The following is a 24,662-nucleotide window of genomic DNA, read 5'->3' as shown; positions in this document are numbered from 1 at the left end:
GTTCTGAGCATAGGTTCTGGAGACAAGTCTGACAGGGCTTTAATCTTGTTTCAGAATTTTCTAGTTGCTAACCAGATGCCTCACTCTCCTCAAATGTAAGAAGAGGTCAGTATTAAATTATTTATAAAGTAAAATGCCAAGAACAATAGTACATGCTCAGTATTCAATAAAAGTTGCCCATTAATTTTTATTGGTGTTATAAACTGGATAACATGAGGACCAGCTAAGAGGGCAAGAAGAAATTTGGAGAGTAGATATAAAATAAGAAAAAGTGCAAACAATTCAGAAAAACTGATGAGCCCTAGAAAGTATGAAAAGCAAATTTTAGTTACTGAAATTACATTCAATGAGTTTGGAATTTAATAAATTAGTGGTATTGTATTTAATAAATAAATAAATGGTACTTTAATAAATAAACAATAAATTAAATGGTTCTTTAATAAAGGAAATTATTTTTGAAATATATTCCTGAATAAAAACAAAGTTTCAGTTTCATTTTGCAAAAACCATGATTGATATGGTTGATATGGTTCATGGCTGTAATGCTTGAGTGATAAATGCTTATTTTTATATGGTAGAAATCTTGTGTCTCTTCTATTTCAAACAAATTTGAAGTTCTTAATCCCTCCTTTAATTTCTGGTTTTTAATCTGGATAACTATAATGGGTGGAAATCTCTTTAGAGAATTGGCATTTCAAACTAGTTGTTCATTCTTTTGGGGAAAAGAAAGATTAATGTTGTCATTATTTTCATGGATTTTAAAAAGATAAATGAGTTCAAATTGCCCATAATTTAGCTTTTTGAATATAAATGACAAGTCATTTGCCAATACAGCTGCAGGTAATTTTACTGAAGAGAAGGATTGCCAATATTTTACATTTTATTCTGTGGCATTTACCCCCAAAATGTTCTATTCTTCTCATCTGCTATCAATTAAAATTTCAAGTCTCAGTGGATGTTATTTCACATTGCCATGTAAAAACAAACTGTCACATTGATCAAGTACCTCCCAACATACAGTTTTGACTCCACACAGTTTTAATGTATGTTCCACATATGCATTTAATGCATATTCCACACTAAAAGAGAGAGAGAAAGCACCTAGAAAAGAACCCATTGAGATATTTTACAGTATTTTTTCATTTATAAAAATAATAGATTAATGTATATAATATGTAATATGTGTGAGTATATATGTGTATTAAAATAGTTTAAGATATGTTCACTTTATATATTAAAACATATGATTATTTTACAGACCCTCGATGTAGCAAAGGTTTTCTGCTAACTTATGGGAGAAAGTAGATCAAGTGACTTTTGACTCAGCAAGAGTGAAATTCAAGGATCTACTGGAATCCTGTGAAGCATTACAATTATTGTTAGAAGCATAAATACTAGTTTTCCCAACATTATTTTTAGGGACTGTCTTTTCTCCTTTGAGTATTCCTTACATCACTGTTGAAAAAGAATTGACCACATACGTGTGGATTTACTTCTGGGCCCTCTATTCTGTTCCATTTGGTCAAAATTTCAGTATCCATCTTGGTACCATGTTGTTTTGATTACTGCAACTTCATAAAATATTTTGAAATCAGAACATATTATGCCTTCAACTTTGTTCTTTCTAAGGACTGATTTGGCTATTTGTGGTCTTTTCTGGTTCCATGTGAATTGTATTGTTTTCTATTTATGTAGATTGGATTTATGTAGATTTATTGGGATTTTGAAAGGAATTGCAATGAATCTGTAGATTGCTTGGAGTAGGTAGTACAAACATTTTAATAATCCATAAATATGGGGTGTGTGTATATTTACATGCATTTCTGTACACTAGCAATGAACAATCTAACAATGAAATTAAGAAAACAATTCCATTTAGGGGCACCTTAGTGGCTCAGCAGGTTTAATGTCCCACTTTTGGTTTGGGCTCAGGTCATGATGTCAGGGTCATGAGATGGAGCCCCATGTTGGGCTCTATGCTCAGTGTGGAGTCTGCTAAGAATCTCTCTCTCCCTTTGCCCTCTGCTTTCTCTCTCTCTCTTAAAAATCTTAAAAAATATATATTTATTTATTCATGAGAGACACACACAGAAAGAGAGAGAGAGAGAGAGAGGCAGAGACACAGGCAGAGGGAGAAGCAGGCTCTATGTAGGGAGCCCAATGTGGAACTCGATCTCGGGACTCCAGAATCACACCCTGGGCCAAAGGTAGGCGCCAAACTGCTGAGGCACCCAGGCGTCCCAAAATAAATGAATCTTAAAAGGCAAAACATTCCATTTATGATAGCATAAAATATGTAATACTTAAGAAGAAAAGGAAGTACAAGACTTGTACACTGAAACTATAATAAATCACAAAAATAAAGAATATAAATAAATGAAAAAACATCCCATGTTCATCAAGCAGAAGACATAATAGTGTGAAAATGGCAATATCCCACCCCTGCAAGTGATCAACATAATTAATGCAATTCCTATTGAAATTTTATTGGCCCCGTACAAACATTCATATGATTCAAAATCCATACGTAATTGCAATTATCCTCAAATAGCCAAAGAAAAACAAAGTTGAAGGACTCACTTCCCAATTTTAAAACGTACTAGAAAGCTACAATAATCTTAACAGTGCAATGCTGTCATAAGAATAGTCATGTGGGGATCCCTGGGTGGCGCAGCGGTTTGGCACCTGCCTTTGGCCCAGGGTGCGATCCTGGAGACCCGGGATCAAATCCCACATCAGGCTTCCGGTGCATGGAGCCTGCTTCTCCCTCTGCCTGTGTCTCTGCCTCTCTCTCTCTCTCTCTCTGTATGACTATCATAAATAAATAAAAAAAAATTAAGAATAGTCATGTGGATCAACAGAGCAGAACAAAGAGCCTAGAAGTAAACCCATATATCTGTGGCCACCTCGTGTTCAACAAGGGTGCCAAGACCATTCAACGAAAAAAAAAATAGTTTCTTCAATAAATAGTACTGTGACAACTGGAAATCAACTGGAAATTAACTTAAGATGAATTAAAGACTTAAATGTAAGAATGAAAGCTATAAAACTATTAAAGGAAAAAGATACAGATAAATCTCTATAACACTGTATTTGGCAATGGGTTCTTGGATATGACACTGAAAGCACAAGCAACAAAAGAAAAGACATAAAATTGGATTTCAGTAGAATTAAATTATTTGTGCATCAAAACATATTACTAAGAAAGTGCAAAGACAACATACAGAAGAGAGGAAAATACTGAAAGTCATATAAATGACAAGGGTCTAGGGTTCAGAACATATAAAGAGATTTCATAAGTCAACAACAACAAAAATAAACAACTAATTCTCCCTAAATGGGTAAAGGACTTAAGTAGGCATTTCTCTAAAGATATACGAATGGCTAATATGCCCGTGAAATGATGTTAAACATAATAGTCTTCAAAGAAATGAAATCAAAACCACAATGAGATGCCATTTTATGCCCATTATGATGGCCATCATCATCATCATCATCATAACACAGAGAATATCAAGTGTTGTGAGGGTATGGATAAACTGGAATCTTTTCACCTTGGAGGTGGAATATAAAATGCAGCAGCCATGATGCAAACAGTTTGCAGTTTCCTCCAGGTGTGAAACAGAAAATTACTATTTAAGACAATGATTCCACTCATTCATATGTATTTAAAAGAATTTTAAAATGTATCATTGGGGCTCCTGAGTGGTTCAGTCAGTTGAGTATTCGACTCTTGGTTTTGGTTCAGGTCATTATCTCAGGGTACTGGGTTGAGCCCCATGTCAGGCTCTGCACTGGGCATGGAGTCTGCTTGAGATTTTTTCCTCCCCCTCTGTCCCTCCCCCTAGTCATACATGAACTTGCTTGCTCTCTCTCCCTCTAAAATAAGTAAATCTTTTTTTAAAAAAAGGTATCACTAAAAACTTTTATAAGAATATTCATAGAAGCAGGATCCACTATCACCAAAAAGTAAAAATAAATCAAATGCCCATCAGCTGATAAATGGGAAAACAAGGTGTGGCATATTTATACATGAAATATTATTCAGCCAAAAATGAAATACTGATACATGCTTCAACACGAGCAAACATCAAGAATATTATGCTAGGTGAAAGGGCCAGACACAAAGGTCACATATCATATGATTCCATTTATAAATCCATAATAGTTAAGCAATAGAGATAAAAACCAAATTGGTGATTGCCAAGGGCTAGGGAAGTGTACAGTGGGCAGTGACTGAGTATGGGTTGCATAACATTGTGAATATACCAAATTTCACTGAAGCAGACACCGTAAATGGTTAATTTTACACTACATGTATTTTGTCTAACACAGGGCAGCCTGGGTGGCTCAGCGTTTTAGCTCTGCCTTCTGCCCAGGGCCTTATCCTGGAGACCTGGGATCGAGTCCCACATCGGGCTCCCTGCATGGAGCCTGCTTCTCTGTCTCTCTCTGCCCCCCCCCTATCTCATGAATAAATAAAATCTTTAAAAAACATATATAATGCATATATAATAGGTAATAATATTCTTTCAGGAAAAAAAAAACGAAGCAATAGGCACACAGCACTGAAGAGGAGATAGTGATAAAGATGACAAATGCTTCCCTCTGAGGTTTTTAATCAAACAAACCTCAGGCACAATCATAAAACAGGCATAATTTATGTGGGGTTGGGTAGTTGAAAAATGCATTCTTAGAAAATAACTTCAAATTGAATTAATTCCATGCGGTGTCCTTTTTGCATAGTTGCTAAGGTAATGGGGTCCTGGCATTACATAGTCACAACTGCTCTGTGGTTCTCTTCAAATATCCAGCCATCATGATACATCTCCAATGATCATTTCTTGAGCTGCGGTAATGAGTACATGCTCCCCAAAACATCAAAGTTCTTTAACAATTCCAAATCGTCTACAGAACCCGATTCTCCATTAGCTCAGCCATTTCCTTGAAGTCATCTAAAACCATCTTAACACTTATATTTTTAATATGCTGCTTGATATTCTTTCTTCATTGCTTTGTAAGTAGAGATTATATATACTTATATTTTAATGTAAATATAAACATTATAAAACTTGTGTGTATGTGCATATGTATGCATGTGTGTGCATATGTATGTGTGTGTTCATTAAGAATACAGGTACGTGGGGAGAGAGAGAAAGGGGGTGGAACTAAACCATCTGTATGTAGCATCGTAAAGAAAGATTATATGTAGAATACACTAAGCACAAACACCGGATGTATGCAAGAAATTATGGGAGTACCTGGACTTGGGATTACCACAGGTAGAGGAGGTGTTATCTGTGAATTTTAAACTGGCAAAATACAGTACTAAGAATGCTAAGTGTCTATGTCTAGAGAGCAGTACCAGCACTCCTTGAAGAGTCAACAGTGTGCTGAGAGGAAATAGTACAAGGGATAGATAGTAAAATGCTGGAGAGCAAAGCAAGGAACAGGTCCTGAATGATCCTGAAGTCATACTAAGGAGTATAGACTATCTCCAGCAGAGTCAGGTCAGATAATAGAATTTGGAAACAAATGGAACAAATAGGGGCCCTCCAATGGTCACTTTCTTGCCAGATGCAAAAAAGCAGGTATGGATTCAGATTTCTCCAGCTTAATCTCTGTCCTAACCTGCCATGACCAAAAGAATGGGGTCCCTGTTTCCTATAATCATATAATAAGTACACTTTTATAGGACTTGTACCATTTTTCTAAATGATTTAACTGATTTAATCATCCCCGACACCATTTTGCTGAGGAGAATGTGGAGAACAAAGATGAGATACATGCCCTCAGGCTTCTCTGCGAGTAAGTGCTGTGCTGGCTCTGGGTTTCCACCTGAGACAAATCTTGCTCTAGAATCCATACAATTAACCACCAAGCTGCGGTTTTCTCCCAAGGTCTCTTAGGGCTTCTGTCCCTAGTTGCCTGCTGAGAAAAGAGGTATACATTCAGCAGGTAGCCAGATTTCATGTTTAGACACTAAAATCTTCCTATAAATACAGAAATCTTCTAAAATCAACATGTGAAAATTAAGTTCAGAACACTATAGGTCCAATATGAATACATTTTTGACTTCATAATAAATTGATCTGGGGCCTGAATCTACTGATGCATTTATTGTGAGATAGACTACTCTATATGTATCCTCTTTATATCAAATTAAAGTCACCTTATTTTTAGATAAAATGAGTGTGAAGCAACATTCATCTCCCCTCATTTATTTGTGTATTAATTCAATGAGTATTTATTGAGCATGTGCTACGGGTCAGACTTGTGCTATGATAATATAGTGAGAAAAAATGGAACTGGTCCCTGACCTCATGCAACTCCCAGTTAGTGGGAAAGAAAAACACTGATATAATAATAACATGATACACAATTTAAAATTGTGGTACTGGGCAGCCCGGGTGGCTCAGTGGTTTGGCGCCGCCTTCAGCCTAGGGCCTGATCCTGGAGACCTGGGATCGAGTCCCATGTCAGGCTCCCTGCGTGGAGCCTGCTTCTCCCTCTGCCTGTGTCTCTGCCTCTCTCTCTCTGTGTGTGTGTGTCTCTCATGAATAAATAAATAAAATCTTTAAAAAAATAAAAATAAATAAATAAAATTGTGATACTTGTTATGAGGGGAAAGTACAAGTGGCTTCAAAACAATAATCAGCATGTACAAAAGTATCAAGCAAAAGTTAGACTTCTATTGCTAAAAAAAATAACTTTGGAAGCACATTAAGAATTCTTAAAGATATTTAAAAATAAAAAGCACACAAAAGATAATTCCAAATAATTTCGTTAACATTTGTAAGACAAGCAAGTTTACCCTATTTTAAGGAGAAAGAGTAAATCAAGTCAAAAGTAACATAAATGGTGAAATTAAAAAAAATACAACCCAAAGCAAAAGACTGATTAATTATGCAGGATTTGTACACAATTTAGGATTATCCAAATCCTCAGGATTCTTATTTTGTTCTCCCACTCCATCTCAGCATATCCCAGGGTAACCATATTTTAATCCCCAGCTTACATGTTATCTTTTTTCTAAAGTATTTTTCTGAACTCTGCCCTCCTTCCAGCCAGGACAATTTGTTCTTTTCTCTTAATATCCAAAATATTTTATTGTGTCTTTCTTAAGGTACTCGAAACACTCAGTGTTACATTATGCATATTGGTATTTTATTTCTACCTGGGCCATCTCTTTATATCACAGAACACCTGCGGTGCTTTTCACATGCAACAGCTGTTGAATGAAGAATTATTCTGTGCATCCCTTGGCTGCTGATATTTCTATTATTAAAAAAAAAAGAATAGTAGATTTGTATCTACATTTATTGCTACCTTGTCCAACGCATGTTCTGCTGGGCCAAAGAATAGAATTCTCTGATTCAGAAATAACTTGTAAATTTAAGTTATCTATGCTACTCATGTTTGAATGAGTCATTGGGGGTAGGTTTGATATGATTTTGAAAATTTGAACAGAGTTCAAAACAATTCATATTAAGTTATACAGCCACAGAAGTTATGTACAAAGATGTCCTATTACATTTATTTTTTCTTGTCTTCCAATGTCTTCAGTTTTAAAAATGTTTCAAAAAGCAGGGGAAAAAGTGAGATCCTGAAACGGAAGTACTTACCATAAAACAGATGAACAGAAAAGGAACAACATAATTACTGAATTTCAAAAGTTAAACACCCTTATAAGAGAATCTTTGTCATCCTTTTACATTATTTTTGACAGTAACACAGTATTATAATAACTAGAGTGAAATATTACTGTAATTTCATCTATTATTGATATAAAGGTGCTTTTTTGTTGGTGATTAGGACTGACTTAATATGAATTTAAAAACACACAAAACATACCCAGAACAAGGGTATAGAGAATTAATTTGAAAAGTTTAATTTTAGTATTTTTTTGTCTTCTATTGTAATATCAAAGCTTAAAGTAGTCAAGTAATTTTTTAATTAGCTTACTGAGAATTCAAAAGTATGATTTGAAATACTTTAAGAAACTGCTGAATTTCTCTACCCACTCAGTACACGTACTCAAGTTTCAATTAGCCAATGTACAATTTTCTTCTCCTCAAGAACTGCAGTCTTACATAAAGTCCATCTTTTTTGTTTCATGTTCAATGTTTTTAAGAGTCAAGGCAAATGAAATATACTTTTTTAAAGATTTATTTATTTGAGAGAGTGAGAGCAGAAGAAGGGTAGGCACAGAGAGAGAGAATCCCAAGCAGACACCTTGCTGAGCACAGAGCCCAACCTAGGGCTCCATTTCATAACCCTAAGATCATAAACTGGGCCAAAAGTAAGAGTCTGATGCTTAACAGACAGACACTCAGGTACCCCAAAATATATATTTTTACGAAGAGTGGAAATCCAAGATGAAAAAGTCATTTGTGAAGAAAAAGTTAGATAACCTAAAGACCAAAATTCAGGCAGCCCGGGTGGCTCAGCGGTTTAGCGCCACCTTCAGCCCAGGGTGTGATCCTGGAGATCCGGGATCGAGTCCTGCATGGGGCTTCCTCCCTCTGCCTGTATCTCTGCCTCTCTCTGTTTCTCTTATAAATAAATAAATAAAATCGTTTTTTAAAAAAGACCAAATCCTCCACCGAAATGGTCAGTGCTGGAGGACGAGGGACACAATCTACAAGGGTCTCAGTGACGACTGTAACCCAAGAAATATCTTTGGGGTCAAGTTATCTTGCAAGTAGTAAGGGTGTCAGGCATACACTTGTAGGTATTCAATAAGTCAGAAAACATGTCACAACTATTTTTTTTAAAGATTTATTTATTTATTTATTTATTTATTTACTTGAGAGAGAGAGAGAGAAAAGAGCCAGCAGAGGGAGGAGCAGAGAGACACGGAGAGAATCCCAACCAGACTCTGCTACTGGGCACTACCCTGAGATCATGAACTGAGCTGAAACCAAGAGTTGGATGCTTAGACCAGTGAGCCACTCAGGCACTCCATGTCATCTCTATTCTTAATAGCTTCCCGAAAACAACTATTTAATGACGAAAGCTAGCTAATCCAGATATGTATCCAAATAAAGCATTCAAGAACTGAGCACCCATGGTGGTGAATATCACACATATTTAAAAATGTAGAACTAAGGTTTCAAAAGATATAAGATCCTTAAGTATAAGACATGATGTAAATGTTAAATACTCTAACAAGTAGAGTAGTATTGCAAAAGCTAGGAAGAAGGCAATTTATCAATTTTCATAGCAGAGAAAAATATATGATCTTAAATTCTCTTAAATAGTATCCCTATGTAAAGAAAAACACATATAAAAAAAGGAGAGAGTAGATATACCTCAGGGGAAAATACTCATGTAAAAACGTATCTACCGGGACACCTGGGTGGCTCATTCATTGAGCATCTGCCTTTGGCCCAGGATATGATCCTGGAGTGCCAGGATCGAGTCCTGCATCGGGCTCCCTGCATGGAGACTGCTTCTCCCTCTGACTATGTCTCTGCCTCTCTCTATCTCTGTGTCTGTCATGAGTAAATAAATAAAATCTTTTTAAAAATTAAAATAAAATAAAAATGTCTCTATCTAGCTTTCTTTGTGTGCAAATGACGTGTTCTTTGAAAATTAAAAAAAAAAAGATAGATTGGAAATATTGTAGGGGGAAATGAGCAAATAAAATATTTTAAATACATTCATAAAAGTACAAAGATAATATTTAATACTCTTCAACAACTTGAACTCCTGACCATTCATCACTAATACAGACATAAACCCCACAGTGCAAGAGCCACATCTTCAAGGAATCTTTTCACACTCCCTGTCCACAATCTATCAGAAACACTCTTTTCTACACCCCCAAGAAGAGAAATTAGTATTATTATCATGAGTTCTACAAGATCCCCTAAAAATTGTTTTACTAGACTATCTCTATCAGTTAAATGTAATCTTCTTAATGGAAGGGTCCATATCTTGTTTGTCTCTCTCTCAGAGAGTGCAAATAAATAAATATTTGATAAATACATGAGTACATGGACTTAAAAATCACTGGCTACTGGGAGACAGACAACCTGAGGCCAGTGACTGACTGATGCAGGATGGGAAGGCTGGTTCCTCTGCATGAATTTGCAGTAGCAAATTGCTCTCTGGAGCGATCCTAGTGCCAGAGTCCACAGGGATCTGCTTCTCCTCTACCACTCCTACCTTCTTCACTGCTTTACACATGCATCTCCCAAGAGCATCCCCAGTAAACCCTCCACACATGAGCCTTAGTGCCTATCCTACTTGTGAGGCGCATATGATTTCTCTTCATTTTACCTGAGCCTCACCACCATCGCAAGAGGAAGCATTTTTTTTTCCCATGAGGAATTTAAAGTGCAGTGTTTAATAGTTTGCCCAAGCTCACACAGGGAGTACTTGGCAGAAACATTCATGAAGAAGAACGCTGAGAGGGTCAGAAGTATTTGTGGAATTAATGAAAAACTGGAAAACCTATATCAAACATAGGCTATGAACGTGTTTTTACTCTTTCCCAGAAGACTCTCAGATCCTTCAAAGTTTCCATATCAACTGGATCCAGCCTCTCACATGCTTCTGCTCAGAAAAAGAAGTTCAAAAGTTGGAACAAAACACTTACAAGGCACAATGAAAAGTGAGACTGACTATACCCAATGGAAAAAACCACATACGAACAGAAAATGTGGCTATACTGGGGGCTATGAAACTAGTGCCCATAGTATTCTTCTGACATTGGTCATGCTCTGGCAAAACCTCACAGTATATAGGAAACCAGAGGTGAGAAAGTACATAGGACTCTATGTGACAAAATCCCCAAATGCGAAATTCCTGTGGTCCTTTCCCACTATGTGTTCTTTCGAGTTATTTTCATGTCATAGAAGCAACTATATATTTAACTAGTTCCTGAAAAGAAACATTCCACATTTCTTCCCAAACTTGTTATATCCAGGTCTTTAAAAAGGAAAGAATATCTGGTTTTCTTCTCTCCCGTGCATACAGAGGATACAGACAGAGCAAATCCTCAAAAGCTGTGAGCACACTGAGCTTTGGCCCAGTCCTACTCGCAGAGTAAGAAACTAGCATGGGAACTCTTCCCAGTTACTGTGACTCACTGCATTACATTTGCAAGTACAGCATAAGACTTGCATGTATATGAGATTGATCTCTATCTGGGGTAGTTTTTTTGGCTGCTATTTTGGTTAAAATATATTTTTATTACATTCTAATTAACTTACAAAATCTAATGCATAAAAAAAAAACAAAAGTTGCTCACTTAAAAGACATCTTTAACTTTCCCTGACATTTCTATTTACAGTGAGCTGATGTTCTGGCAAAATATCTGAGTGAGAGCTCAGGTGTCAAACCTATTATGTTCTTGCCATTCAATGACACAATAAAATATTTAAAAATACCTTACCGAATCTCAAAAAAAAAAAAAAAATCAAGGAGGCAAACTGAAACCTGCTTTCAAAGAGTGTTTTACTACTTGTTTGTCAAGCAGAAGCAGTATTCAATTAGTATTAAATATAGTGCTAGCAAATCCTAGAAGCCCTGGATGCACTCTATTTCAATATAAAAAGGAATCAGAATTTTACTAACATATCGACAAACTAGATCCAAGCCCATCGGGGCACACAGCATCAAGCTTTTTAAATAAATAAAACTCAGCGAGGTAGAGGACAGCAGCTATGTTTTTACTTAACACCACAGTTTCACAAGCAGGCACATCTATGACTTTGCAATAATCAGAACCATTAAACAAGTAAAGCACTGTGTTTTGAGGTCAGACAGACATGTCCACAGCCTTAAAACCTTGACTTAATAGCACTTATTTGGCCAGGAAACATAATGCCCATTCACTTTATCTTTAATTATGAAATCCTAAAGAACTACTCTTTAGCTTGATTAATTCACTTTCTACATTGCAAGCACAACACAAATAAGTGTCTCATAATGAAATATTTTACTATTTATATACATTGTATTGATTTATGTTTCAAATAGAATCTTAAGGTCTTCCATTAGTGACTTTTCTTTGTCTTTCTTTTCCTTTTTCTTTCTTTTGGAGGAGAGGGCCCAAACTTGTAAACTTTGAGCACTAATACGTAGGCATTAACACCAACAAATGCATGACTGTTGCCAGTTGTCAATAACTAATTAAATCAGCTAAGCTGTGAATACAATTAATTTTACACATTGAAACCTTGTTGAAATCAGAAATATACATATCTGTCCCTTCTCTTCTTTTAAAAATAGTATTATATGTGAACAATCAGCTTAAACTAGTTTTTGCTTTTCATTTAGTTTATCTATGGGTTTGGTATCTTTTAATCCATTTTAGAAGAATTATAATTATAAACTTGGTTAGTTTAATAATTTTTATTTTTTTATTTTTTCTTAAGATTTTATTTATTTATTCATGAGAGACACAGAGAGAGAGAGAGAGAGAGAGAGAGAGAGAGAGGCAGAGACACAGGCAGAGGGAGAAGCAGGCTCCATGCAGGGAGCCTGACGTGGGACTCGATCCCGGGTCTCTAGGATCACGCCCTGGGCCGCAGGCGGCGCTAAACCACTGCGTCACAGGGGCTGCCCAGTTTAATAATTTTTAGAGAAAATTTTCACTAATTACATATTATGGAATACCTCAGTGATTAATTGTAATATACTTTCAAGTTCTCTCTTTTTGTTTCCTTTTCTTTGTTATCATTTATATAGATTCCTATGTAAATGGCTTGGGCTTTAAAGAAATAGAACGTTTAACATAGGCTGCCATTTTTAATATATGTAGTGAAACAAAAGAGATTAAGAGAGAATTATTCTATGCTATGTAAGGTGTTGACATAAGAGAAAGGTGGATGAAGACTAAACAGAATTCTCTGCATTATTTTTGTAACTTTTATATTAGTCATGTAAAGTTATCTCAAATTTTAAAATTATAAATTATAGAACTTTAACCCAACAATTCCATTTCTAAGACATTAAGGGGCAAGGGGAATCAAACAGTAGGATATTCATTAAACAAATTATAGCCATAAATCATGACCATTGAAAATGGTGGGTGCCTAAATTTTACTGTATGAAAGTAAAAATTATCTTGGAGTGTAAATATCAATCTTACCATTTACTGGATTGGAACAAAAGCCTGTTCTATATTTTATAATCTATATTTCTTTCTATATATATATAAGTGGTGGTTTCTAAATTTTATATAATCTAGTTATATTAGTACCATACCAAGTAGACTACGCTGGGGCCACAAAGAGTTATGAACAAAGTGAAAATAGGTTTAAAAGTAGGGTAAATACATTAGACTAGAAGGATTAAGAATAACTGGATACAGAAAAGAGCATTAAATCATCAAAATGTGAAATCTATTATCATTTACAAAGTGAATCAACCGGTATAAAATGTCTATTGAAATAATAATCTTTGATGTTTTTAACAATTCATTGTTTTCATAGATTTTCCTGTGTTTTCCATTTTATTATTTTTAAATAGTATTATCATTGTCTATGGGTTTAGGAACACGGTCCAAATCTTAGTCATTTAATCTTCCCAAGAAATTTAGACTCAAAATGGTTTCTATAGGTGATCTGAATTTATTCCTTTGGGTTTCCATTTCCCTATTTGTAACAAGACATTGAGCTATCTAAGGTCTAAAACTCATTTATAATTGTTTTTAATTTAAAAGCTCAATGAAATTTGAGTTAAAATTTCAGTGAAGTTTTTGATGCAACTAAGAACACATCCTAAAATGCCAATGACAAACTAAAGGGTTAAAAGATCCTAGACAATTTTGTAGAGGAAAGATAAAGTCGTGGGGAGGGGGGTAAATAACAAGGTTCATTATATGCAGAGGAACAACAGGACAGATTAGAGAGCCCCAATACAATCCATACATATATAGGAACTTGATATATGAAGAAGTAGATTTGAATATGAGTGGAAAAGGACAGAGTATTTAACAAATACTATGAGAAAATCAGCTAAAGCTAATCAGAAAATTAATCTGATCATTATCTCACACTAACAAAGAATTATTTCAGGTAAACTGAAAACCTATGTAAGAAAATTAAAATTTGAATTATTAGAATAAAAGGTAGGAGAATATATTCATGGTATTAGGTCAAGAAAAATTTCTTCAGAAATTAAAAAAAACATAAATACATATATCTACCTATAATATGGTACAGTTAAAATAATCATAGATAGTCTTGCCCCATTCCTTAATATATGGAGAGAGAAATACAGTCAAGGAGGACAAATAAAATTAAGTATATGGTTAATAGTTATATGATTTCTTTAATTTTAAGGCATAAATTTTTTTCAACATTTTAAATCAGAATCATTTTGATTCAAAACTGCAAATATCTGATTAGAGATTGCTTGAAATATTGCATTTAAAAATATTTTTCTAGGCACCTGGGTGGCTCAGTTGGTTAAGTGACTGTCTTTGGCTCAGGTAATGATCCCAGGGTCCTAGGATCCAGCCCCAAATCAGGGTCCCTGCTCAGTGGGGAGTCTGCTTCTCCCCTGACGTGCACTCTCTCGCTTGCTGGCTCTCTCTAGCTCTCTCTCTTTCAAATAAATGAATAAATAAATATCATTTAAAATTATTTTAATAAAAAAATAAAAATAAAGATTCTCTTCTTTGAGTGCCTGAGTGACTCAGTTGGCTAAGTATCCAATTCTTGGTTTCAGCTCAGGTCATGATCTCAGGGGCATGAGATTGAGCCCCACTTTGTCAGGCTCCACACTCAGCACCACAATCGACTTGAGGATGCTCTCTCCCTCTCCCTCTGTCCCTTTCCTGCTCTTGCTCTCTTGTCTCAAATAAATAAATAAATCTTTTAAAAATATATATTAACTTAAAATTTGAATTTACATTAAAACAAGTATTCATTGCATCATTAATGAAATTTTTCATTTTTAAAGAAGAATTTTTAAAAAGATTTATTTATGTATTTTTAGAGAGAGCGAGCAAGTGCGGGGAGAGACAGAGGGAGAGAATCTTCAAGCAAACTCCCTGTTCATGCAGTGCCTGAAAGGGGGGCTTGACCCTATGACCCATGAGATCATGGCCTGAGCAGAAACCAAAGAGTTGGACACTTAACCTACTAAGCCACCCAGGTCCCCCTTAAGTTAATATATTTTAGTGAGACCTTATAAAATAAATATGATTGTGGGATAATTTTAAAAATTAATTTCATTAACAAATAAATGAAATGTAGGAATAAAGGTAAACAAAGAGTACAAGCAAAGCAATATAAATCATTGAAAGGGAAATAGCCACATCCTCTTTTAGAAATACTAGAAAAAGCTTTGAAAGTGAGGTTTTTAATGGTCTTAAATGAAATGCGGCACTGAAACAAGTCATGATAGTGGGAGCAGAAAAAAAATAGTAAGTATATATATCCAAAGGACCAGAAGTGAGAAAATTATCCATTTTTATATAATGGTACAATACACAAAAGACAGTACTCGGAATATGACAGTAAAGCTCTTCTCCAATTCTGCTGTCCATGCTGACTCTTTGGTGCACTTCTGGATGAACTTCTGCACAGCATCCCTGTCTCCAATCCCACCGTGCCAATCCAGATGTCACGTACACCACTATTACTGTATTACTCCCTTGTCTGAAACTCCTCTTCGACACATGAAGGGTGTAACTTCATGTAACTTTAAATGTCTTCTAAACTCTGACCCTACCCTGGCTGACTTAACACACAAGCGGTGCTGGCATACATACTTCTGGTTCACAGCCACAGATATCCCATGACCTCTCTGCCCTGTCCAGGTCACTCCATTTATCCACCCAACACCTCCTGCACACCCACCTCCTAAGTTCTGGCTCCTCCATCAGAATGGAGTCAAACACCTCCACCTTTCTGGAGACTTCTTGGTTCTCAGTGTCACAATTCCCTTGTGTTTTCTCATCATCTTCCCTTGCAAAAGGCATGCATACCTCTGCATTGCAATTGTGTGTTTATCTTTTTGACCTCTTATTAGATGTGTTCCTTGAAGGCAGGTTTCAGGCTTTTTGTTAGATCTTTCCTGGGCACCTACACAGTGCCTACACAGAACAAGCCCTCCATATATTCAATATTCAATGAGTAAATCAGTGTTAGACACAAGATATACAAAAATAACAGCTTTCTTATAAACAAATAGCAACCAATTAGAAAATCTAATTGAAAAAAAAAGTGTCATTCAAAACAACAGCAAAAATGCTAAAGTACATAAGAGTAAACATAACAAAATATTGGAAATAGATACATGAAACATGAAAAGTTGACTTTAACTAGCTCATGGATAACAATATTTAATAAATGGAGATGAAATTTGGCTATCCATATGGAAACAAAGATTCCAAACTTCAACCCCAGAAAAAGGGTTAGTTACAGGTTGATTAAAGATCTAAGCATATACAGAAATACATGAAAACAACAGAATAAAGTAGAAAATGCAGTTTTATGTAACAGTATGGAGTGACTTCTTAAGTAAGATACAAAAGGTACAAGCCATAAAAAAATAAATTTAATTTCATTAAAATTTAAAATATCAGTAAAACACAGGAGACCACAAGCAAATTTAGAAGCAAACCATAACACGAGAGAAGATAGTTGTATAATTTATAACTACAAAGGATTAGTATTCGAAATATAGATGGAATTCTTATAAATCATTAAAAAAATACATCCCATAGAAAAATGAGCAGTGGAACTGAAAAGATAATTCACAAACCAGGAAAATCAGCTGGTCAATAAACATGAAAATGTGTTCAAACTGCTGAGAAACACAATTTAAACGCCCATTTGCCCAAAGGAGAAAAAAGTCTCACCTGAAAATATCAGGAAGCAGAGCAAAGGCTACTCAAATTCAGTGGAGGGCGCATTTGGATACACCATCCTGGAAACATGGGGGCAATTTCTAAGTATGTGCCAACCTACACCCAGCAAATACCTTTAAGCATGTAACCTAAACAAACACACCAACCAAGAAACCTCTTGCATATCTGCACTGGGAAATACAAACTGTGGAGTATTCCTACAAAGGAATGGTACACAGAAGTAAAATCAGTAAACGGTAACTCTACCAAAATGCTTAAATCTCAAAATGCTTAAATGAGCAAAACCAAGTGTGTTTCAGGAAGTCACAAAGTATATGATTCTAATTATATAAAGCTGAAACTCAGCAAAGCAACAGTAAACATTATTGGAATATAAATATGTAATAAATGCAGAAAAAATATGAATAGAATTATAGAGACAGGTTTACTTCTGAAGTTGGAATGTTAGGCTACACAAAAGCTTCAACTTCATCCATTTTATATCTTTTCTAAAACTCTGGAGGAAATGTTATTTTTGAAGAAGTTGCATGTTGCTCTGTGTGCTTGAAATCTTTTATAATTTAAAGAAATGTGGCAATATCAGTTGCTGCTGAGGATGTGATAAAAGAAGTTCTCTGTGTCATTGGTCCAGGCTTAATGCATTGAAACAATTTATTAGTGAGCAACCTGAAAACATCTAGTAAAGGGAAGACGTACACGTTAAAAAGCAGCAACTCGACGTCTAGCCACAAACCCTAGAGAAACTTGGATTCATGTGATCAGGGAGGATCATATACATGTATTTGCTGAAGCATGGTTTATAATAGCAAAGCCAGAAAAACCTCATAATTGTTCAGTAACAGAGGGAGAGGACCTTATTTGTGCAAAAGCAAACAATACAAGCATTGAAAGGAACAAACTAAATCTATGTAGTAACATAGTTAAGTACTGAATAGGACTGCTGAGTGTGTTAACGTCGAGAGGTTCAAATGGGTCTTCAAACTCTCAACATTTTCCTATCCTAGAATAAAACAGAAAGAAAAAGTACTGTGATAACGTTGGTTAAATATGTTTAGTTCATAGATCTAGTTCATAGATGGTGGTTTGTAATACGATTCTATGTAATTTCCAGTACGCTTGAAATATTACTTAGTAAAAAACACCTAAATGAAACAATGGTAGGTATTGTGGATAACTTTGAATTACAAGTTTAAATTTAATTATTGCTCTAGGTAATGAGAAACCCTGGGAAAATTTAAGAAGGGAAATTATACGTTTCAAGCTGAAATTCAGAAAATCGATCTGGCAGGAGTACAAGGATAATTGAGCCTGCAGTTAAAAGAACCATTGGAGAGTCTCACCAACACGTTAAAATAAAGTTATAGAAGCAGCATTTCAAGTAGAAAAAAAAAAACAGACAGTCCTAGGCAGCACCAATAGGACATGGCATTTGGTTGTTTATAGTCAATCAGAGACGGGGAGGAGCCAGTATTGTCTCTCAGATCTGATACTGAATTATTTTCAAATAAGCAGTGGTGCCAATAGAAATATCTACTTATACATATTTATACGTGGCAAAGGGGCTGGTTTGGGAAGAAAAAAATAGTACATTCTATATAGATTCATTGGTTTGGGGTGCACTGCAGATATCAAGCAGGAAACGTTTTGTAAAAATCTGGGCATGTAGGGGCACCTGGGTGGTTCAGGTCATGGTCTCAGGGTTGGCATCTGCCTTTGCACTCATCAGGAAGTCTGCTGGAGATTCTCTCCCTCTTCTTCTGTCCCTCTCCCCCTTTTAAAAATAAATAAATAAACCTTTTAAAAACATTTTTTTTTTGAATGACAGAGACGAGCTAGTCAGGCAAAGACCAAAAGGCCCAGCCCAGCACCGGAAGTGAGGAAGCATGGCAGCCCCAGTGCAGGTGCAGCCAAAATATGATCACCCCAGCAACCTCCACATTGGTGCCTGTGCCTTCACTGACATGAGTCCATGCATGTAATTTTGCAGGAGAATATGTCTAGAACACCTTTAATCAAGTCTTTGCACTGGATTAAAGTCCTTCCATGACTCCTCACTTTGTATCAAATATAAAACCCAGCGAAGTGTTTGGCCCAAGGCAGAGGAGTGTCCCAAAGAGGTGATATTAAATATAAAATATTCAAAATTGATGATATTCCCTAATTTGGCAAGTCAAATCAGTGCTTGTTGTTTAGAAATACCAATGCCAATCGGTAAAAGAGTGTGGGCATATGCCAGGCATGTGTCGTTATTTCATCCTATTACCATAATCCTACAGGATAGTCTTTTGGCACTGAATAACCAATTTACAGATGAGGCACAGGGCTGAAAACTCAATGGACTCAACAAAGGTGGTTCTCTGCACTACACTCTGCTGATGCTCAGAGGTTGCAACCTTTGAGTTGAGTCTTAAATCATGTTGATTATCTGAAATATTGGGTTTCCCTGAGGCAGAGGTCTGCAGAGAGTTCTTTCAAAGACAAAAGCAATGTAATCGCAAGTAGAGGTAGGAGATCCATCAACCCCTTATACATTATAAAACCACATGTCAGGGATCCCTGGGTGGCTTAGCGGTTTAGCGCCTGCCTTCGGCCCAGGGCGTGGCCCTGGGGTCCCGGGATCAAGTCCCACTTCGGGCTCCCTGCATGGAGCCTGCTTCTCCCTCTGCCTGTCTCTCTGTCTCTCTCTTTCTATCTCTCATGAATAAATAAATAAAACCTTTTAAAAATAAATAAATAAGTAAAACCACGTGTCATAAAAATCAACGTCAATGGAAGAAAACCTATTACAGAGTGTATACACTTTGCATAGAGGACTACTTCTATAATGGTCTTTTATGTTAGAAGAATAAAGGCAGGTGAGAACATTTCTTAATTCTCAAAAGCATTTAAAGTCATGCATATATCTTAGGGTTTCAAGGCTGGCAGATTGCACACATCACAGGGAAGTGATAAAGAGATCTAAGGAACCATCCATGCATTTCCTCTGAGATTAGGAATCGCAACACTCAGCAGAAAGTAAGCACTGGAACAGGGATATTACATTGGGGGAATCGGGGCTTCATAATTATTATAGCTTATTAAGAAAAAGTATAGCATGTCCTAGTCAAGGGAGGGTGCCGTAGCAGAGGAATACATTGTCATCAAAATGTGTGCAGTGGTTAGAACAGAAATTCTGAGAAGGCACTCGACATCTGTACAAAAGAATTGAGCCTTCAGACTTAGAGCGTGTTATCCCTTTAAATCACAGCCTTCCTATATAAAATGAAGATGACATCTGACCTGCACACTGAGGAGTGTGCTCTTTCTATGGAGAATTACCTGTAAAAGCAAGTTTTAAGCTGTAAAATACCATAAAAACACAAGTTGTTGGTATGATTGATTGTTCATGGAAACTGGAAAACAGGTTCTAACTCTGAACAATTTGAAATTTCACAACCAACATCAAAAATAAATGCATACATAGAAAATCGTCAAAATTGCAACTGAAATAAAATACCACAATACGAGACATACATTTAAAGATAATGTTGCAGGGACGCCTGGGTGCTCAGGGGTTGAGCACCTGCCTTCAGCCCAGGGTGTGATTTTGGAGTCCCAGGATTAAGTCCCACATTGGGCTCCCTGCATGGAGCCTGCTTCTCTTTCTGCCTGTGTCTCTGCCTCTCTCTCTCTCTCTCTCTCTCTCTCTCTCTCTGTGTGTGTGTGTGTGTGTGTGTGTGTCTCATGAATAAATAAAATCTTAAAAAAAATAAAGATAATGTTGCAGAAATTTTTTTTTTAATTTAGGTGACCTTTAAACCAGAACTTATTTCCCCTAAAGATCTACTGTACCTTGGAGTTTGTTGCTGTTATATAAATTCTTCCTTAAGAGGCAACTAAATTTTAGTGCTTTCTTGCCCTCTTAAAGGATTTTCAGAAAATATTTTTAGGTGAAGTGAAGAAATATATTTTTTAAAAAGGAAGCACTCTATGTTATGTAATTTCAAACATACAGTAGGTAGGATACAAGACATCTTTTGGGTGATCTATTTCCAATGACAGCCTTTGCACCGCAATTCAATTGGTTGCTAAGGCTAATTACAAAGGTGGAAATTACAAAGTGCCTAGGAAGGCAGTGCCAATGCTCCTGTACATGCCAATCAAAACCATGGTAGAAGAGTTCTGAATGTGAGCTTATTTAATGATTTAGCAAAGATTTATTGATTGTCCTCTTTCTTGCCAGGCTGAACTAGTCTGGCACAGGCCTTTATTTATCATTGTATCCTCTGTGTATGGCACATACCAATTTTTCTTTTGGTTCTTTTTACCAACTCATCCTTGATAAATTTCATATTAATATATCCTTAGTTAATGCATATTATATATAAACACATCTTCTATGTTCTTAATTGGAAAAAGGTATCAAATTGGTTAAAGATCCAGACCGCAGAGCAAAATAATTATGTCTTTCATCACTGATTCTGAATCCTAGATGACTCGCAGATGTCCAAATACTTCAGGTGTTGTTATGCTTACCTTTTTTTTTTTTTTTTTTTTTTTTTTTTGGCCATTGTATTGCTCCCACTTCACATCCTATTCAGGTATTGAAATTAACCTAGCAACAGAGAGCATAGTACCTGAAACTTCTTAGATGCTTCATTTGGAACTTTATTTACTTTGCATCCTGCGCAGTTTTATTATCATTTCAAAAGGAGCTGCAACTAGGTATCACCTTGAGCATCAAAATGGCTAATGACACTTTTTGGATGGGAATGGAGCCAAGTGATCTTTTTCAGGAGACACAAAGTGAAATTTCACTGAAATACTGCTGAATGTTATCTTCTTCAAAGTAATGATGTTTTTAAAATTTTGGATAAGGTGGCTCATTTAGAGATCAAAATCAAAGGCAGAGAAGTTTTTGCACTGCTGTTTGTTTCTGGAGTCAATGGAGTGTTCAAGCCACTTGGCTCCCAGTAATTAAGGTGTCCTGTGGGCAAATGTAGCTTATATAAACCTCATTTCACAGAGAACAGTAAATTGCAACTGCAAAATGATCAACATTTATATTCTTCACGATTCAGAGAGAGAGGAGGACCACATCAAACTAATGCTTCTTTACAGCAAAAGAAACCACCAACAAAATTAAAAGGCAACCTGCGGAGCTGGAGAAAATAAATAACTGCAAAACATGTATCTAATAAGGGGTTAATATCCAAACTACATAAAGAACTCATATAGCTCAATAGCAGAAAACCTAACAACACAGTTAAAAAATGGGCAGAGAACTTAAATAGCCAATTTTCCAAAGACATGCAAATGGCAAAAGGTACATAAAAAGGCCCCTAATCATCAGGGAAATAGAAATCAAAACTATAATAAGATATCACTGCACACTTCAAACCTGTTAAATGGCTCTCATCAAAGAGCCAAGATAACAAGCATTGGCACAGATGTGGAGAAAAAGAAACCTTTGGGCACTGATGGCTAGAAAACAAATTGGTGCAGTCACTATGGCAAACAATATGGAGGTTCCTCAAAAAATCAAAAATAGAAATAGTGTATGATCCAGAAATCCCTTTCTCTGGATATAGATCCAAAGAAATTAAAATCAAGATCTCATAGAGATACCTGTGCTCCTATGTTCCTTGCAACATTTCTCACAATAAGCTTTCTTTGCTCAGGGAGCCCCAGTTCAGGAGAGCTGGAAGGACCTGTGTTCCTTTCCAAAGAACTGTCCCAAGAAGCTTGGGGCATCCGTTTAAAAGCTCTTTCAAGAAATACCTGGGTGGCTCAGAGGTTGAGCGTCTGCCTTTGGCTCAGGTCGTGATCCTGGGGTCCTGGGATGGAGACCAGCATCAGGCTCCCTGCATGGTGCCTGCTTCTCCCTCTGCCTGTGTCTCTGCCTCTCTCTCTGTCTCTCTCATGAATAAATAAATAAAAATCTTTTAAAAAATAAAATAAAAAGCTCTTTCAAGGATTTTGTACATCCTAGACCAAGCACGGTTTTAGATCTTGTAAAACATCATCTACTTAATGTTGACAAAATACAATGAGGTTTACAACCCATTTTACAAATAAGAAAGGTAAGTAAGGCTCAATGGTATGTGAGAGTTCCCACAGGCAGGGCTGGTAATTAAATCTAAACTGATTAATGCCAAAGACTGTGCGCTTTCAATTTTTATAAACTACTCCCATAATAACTGGGACCCAAAAGATCACTTCTCGTGCTTGTAAAATAGGGCTACATTTTGATGCCCCGCTTACATTTTTTTAATGACACCTTTTTATTTTGAGATAATTGTAGTTCCACATGCAGGTATGAGAAGTAATACAGAGTGACCCTGTGCCTTTACTCAGTTTTCCCCTATGGGAACATCTGATAAAAGTATAATCCAATATTACTGCCAGGATCCCGACATGAACACAGTCCAGATACAGAACGTTCCCATCACCACAGGGATCCCTCACGCTGTGCTTTTATCAGCACAGCCACAGCCACACACAAACTCCACGCCTGCTTCCCTGTCCATAACCTCTGGCTACTACTAACCTGTTCTTCATTTCCAGAATTTTGTATCTCAAAAATATTACATAAAGGAAATCACAGAGTTTATAACCTTTTGGGATTGTTCTTTCCCCCCCCACACACACACACACTCAATATAATCTGAAGATTCATGGTTGTGCGTTAATAGTTTAGTCCTTTTTATCACTGAATGGTGTCACAGGATATGCATACATTATAGTTTACTTAACCATTCACCCAGTGATGGACATCTGGTTTCTTTTCAGTTTCAAGGTGTTTCCAATAAAGCTGCTATGAACATTTGTGTATACCTTTGTCCATGGACAGAAAGTTCTCATGTCTCTGGGACAAATGTCCAAGACTGCAATGGGTGGGTTGTACGGCAGTTATATAATTCATTTAAGAAACTGCCAAATTGCTTTCAAGAAGAGTATCTGAACCATCGTTTCACATTTCCATGGCAATATACAAATGATCCAGTTTTTCTGCCTTCTTGCCAGCATTTGGGGTTGTCACTGTTTTTTATTTTAGCCTTTCCAGTAGGTGTGTATTGAGAGCTCAGGGTGGTTTTAATTTGCATCTCCCTAATGGCTAATAATACTGAACATCTGTTCATGTGCTTATTTGCCATCTGTAGAGCAACTTTTGTGAAGTGTCAGTTCATGTCTTTTGCCCATTTTCTAATTGTTGTTTTTTAAGTTTTACCATAGAATTTTAAGAGTTTTTTAAAATACTAATACTAGCTCGTTGTTAGAGATATGTAGATTGTAAATATTTTCCCTGGTTCTATAGCAATTTTTTTTTTCATCCTCTTAACAGGTTCTTTCCCAGAGCAAACATTTTTTAATTTTGATGAGGTTAATTGCTCAATTTTTCCTTTTACAGCTTATGCTTTTGATGTCAAGTCCAAGAACTCTTTGCCCAGATCCAGTTTCCAAAGATTTTCTTATATGTTTTGTCGAAGATTTTACAGTTTTACTTTTTACACGTAAGTCCATGATCTATTTTGAGTTACAAGGTCTGAGGTTTATGTTGAGGTTCATTTATTTTGCCTAGGGATGTCCAACTACTCCAGCAACATTTGCTGAACATTTCCTTCACTGGTTTGCTTTTGCACTTCTGTAAAAAATTCATTGGGTATATTTGTGTGGGTCCCTCTTTTGAAACAAACATTCTCTTAATTATATGGACTGAAAGTACGCTGTCTTCAAAGATCCTACTCATCTCCATGGGTGAACAGAGTAATTCACTAATGGTGTGCTTACTGTACAAACTCGCAGTGACTACAATAGAAAATGAATTCTAGTGTCTACATATTGG

The 24,662-nt window shown here is 36.1% G+C and overlaps 1 protein-coding gene across 1 annotated transcript in view; it reads right to left on the bottom strand.

Annotated features, from left to right (window-relative positions):
- Positions 1-24,662, bottom strand: part of LOC129495611 (docking protein 6) — a 363,401-nt gene that overhangs the window by 326,238 nt on the left and 12,501 nt on the right. The gene's annotated exons all lie outside the window — the stretch shown is intronic.

This window comes from Nyctereutes procyonoides, unplaced genomic scaffold (assembly GCF_905146905.1).
Source record: "Nyctereutes procyonoides isolate TBG_1078 unplaced genomic scaffold, NYPRO_anot_genome, whole genome shotgun sequence".
Taxonomy (NCBI): domain Eukaryota; kingdom Metazoa; phylum Chordata; class Mammalia; order Carnivora; family Canidae; genus Nyctereutes; species Nyctereutes procyonoides.
The sequence above is the reverse complement of the archived record's forward strand: the minus strand, read 5'-3'. Positions and strand labels throughout refer to the sequence as shown.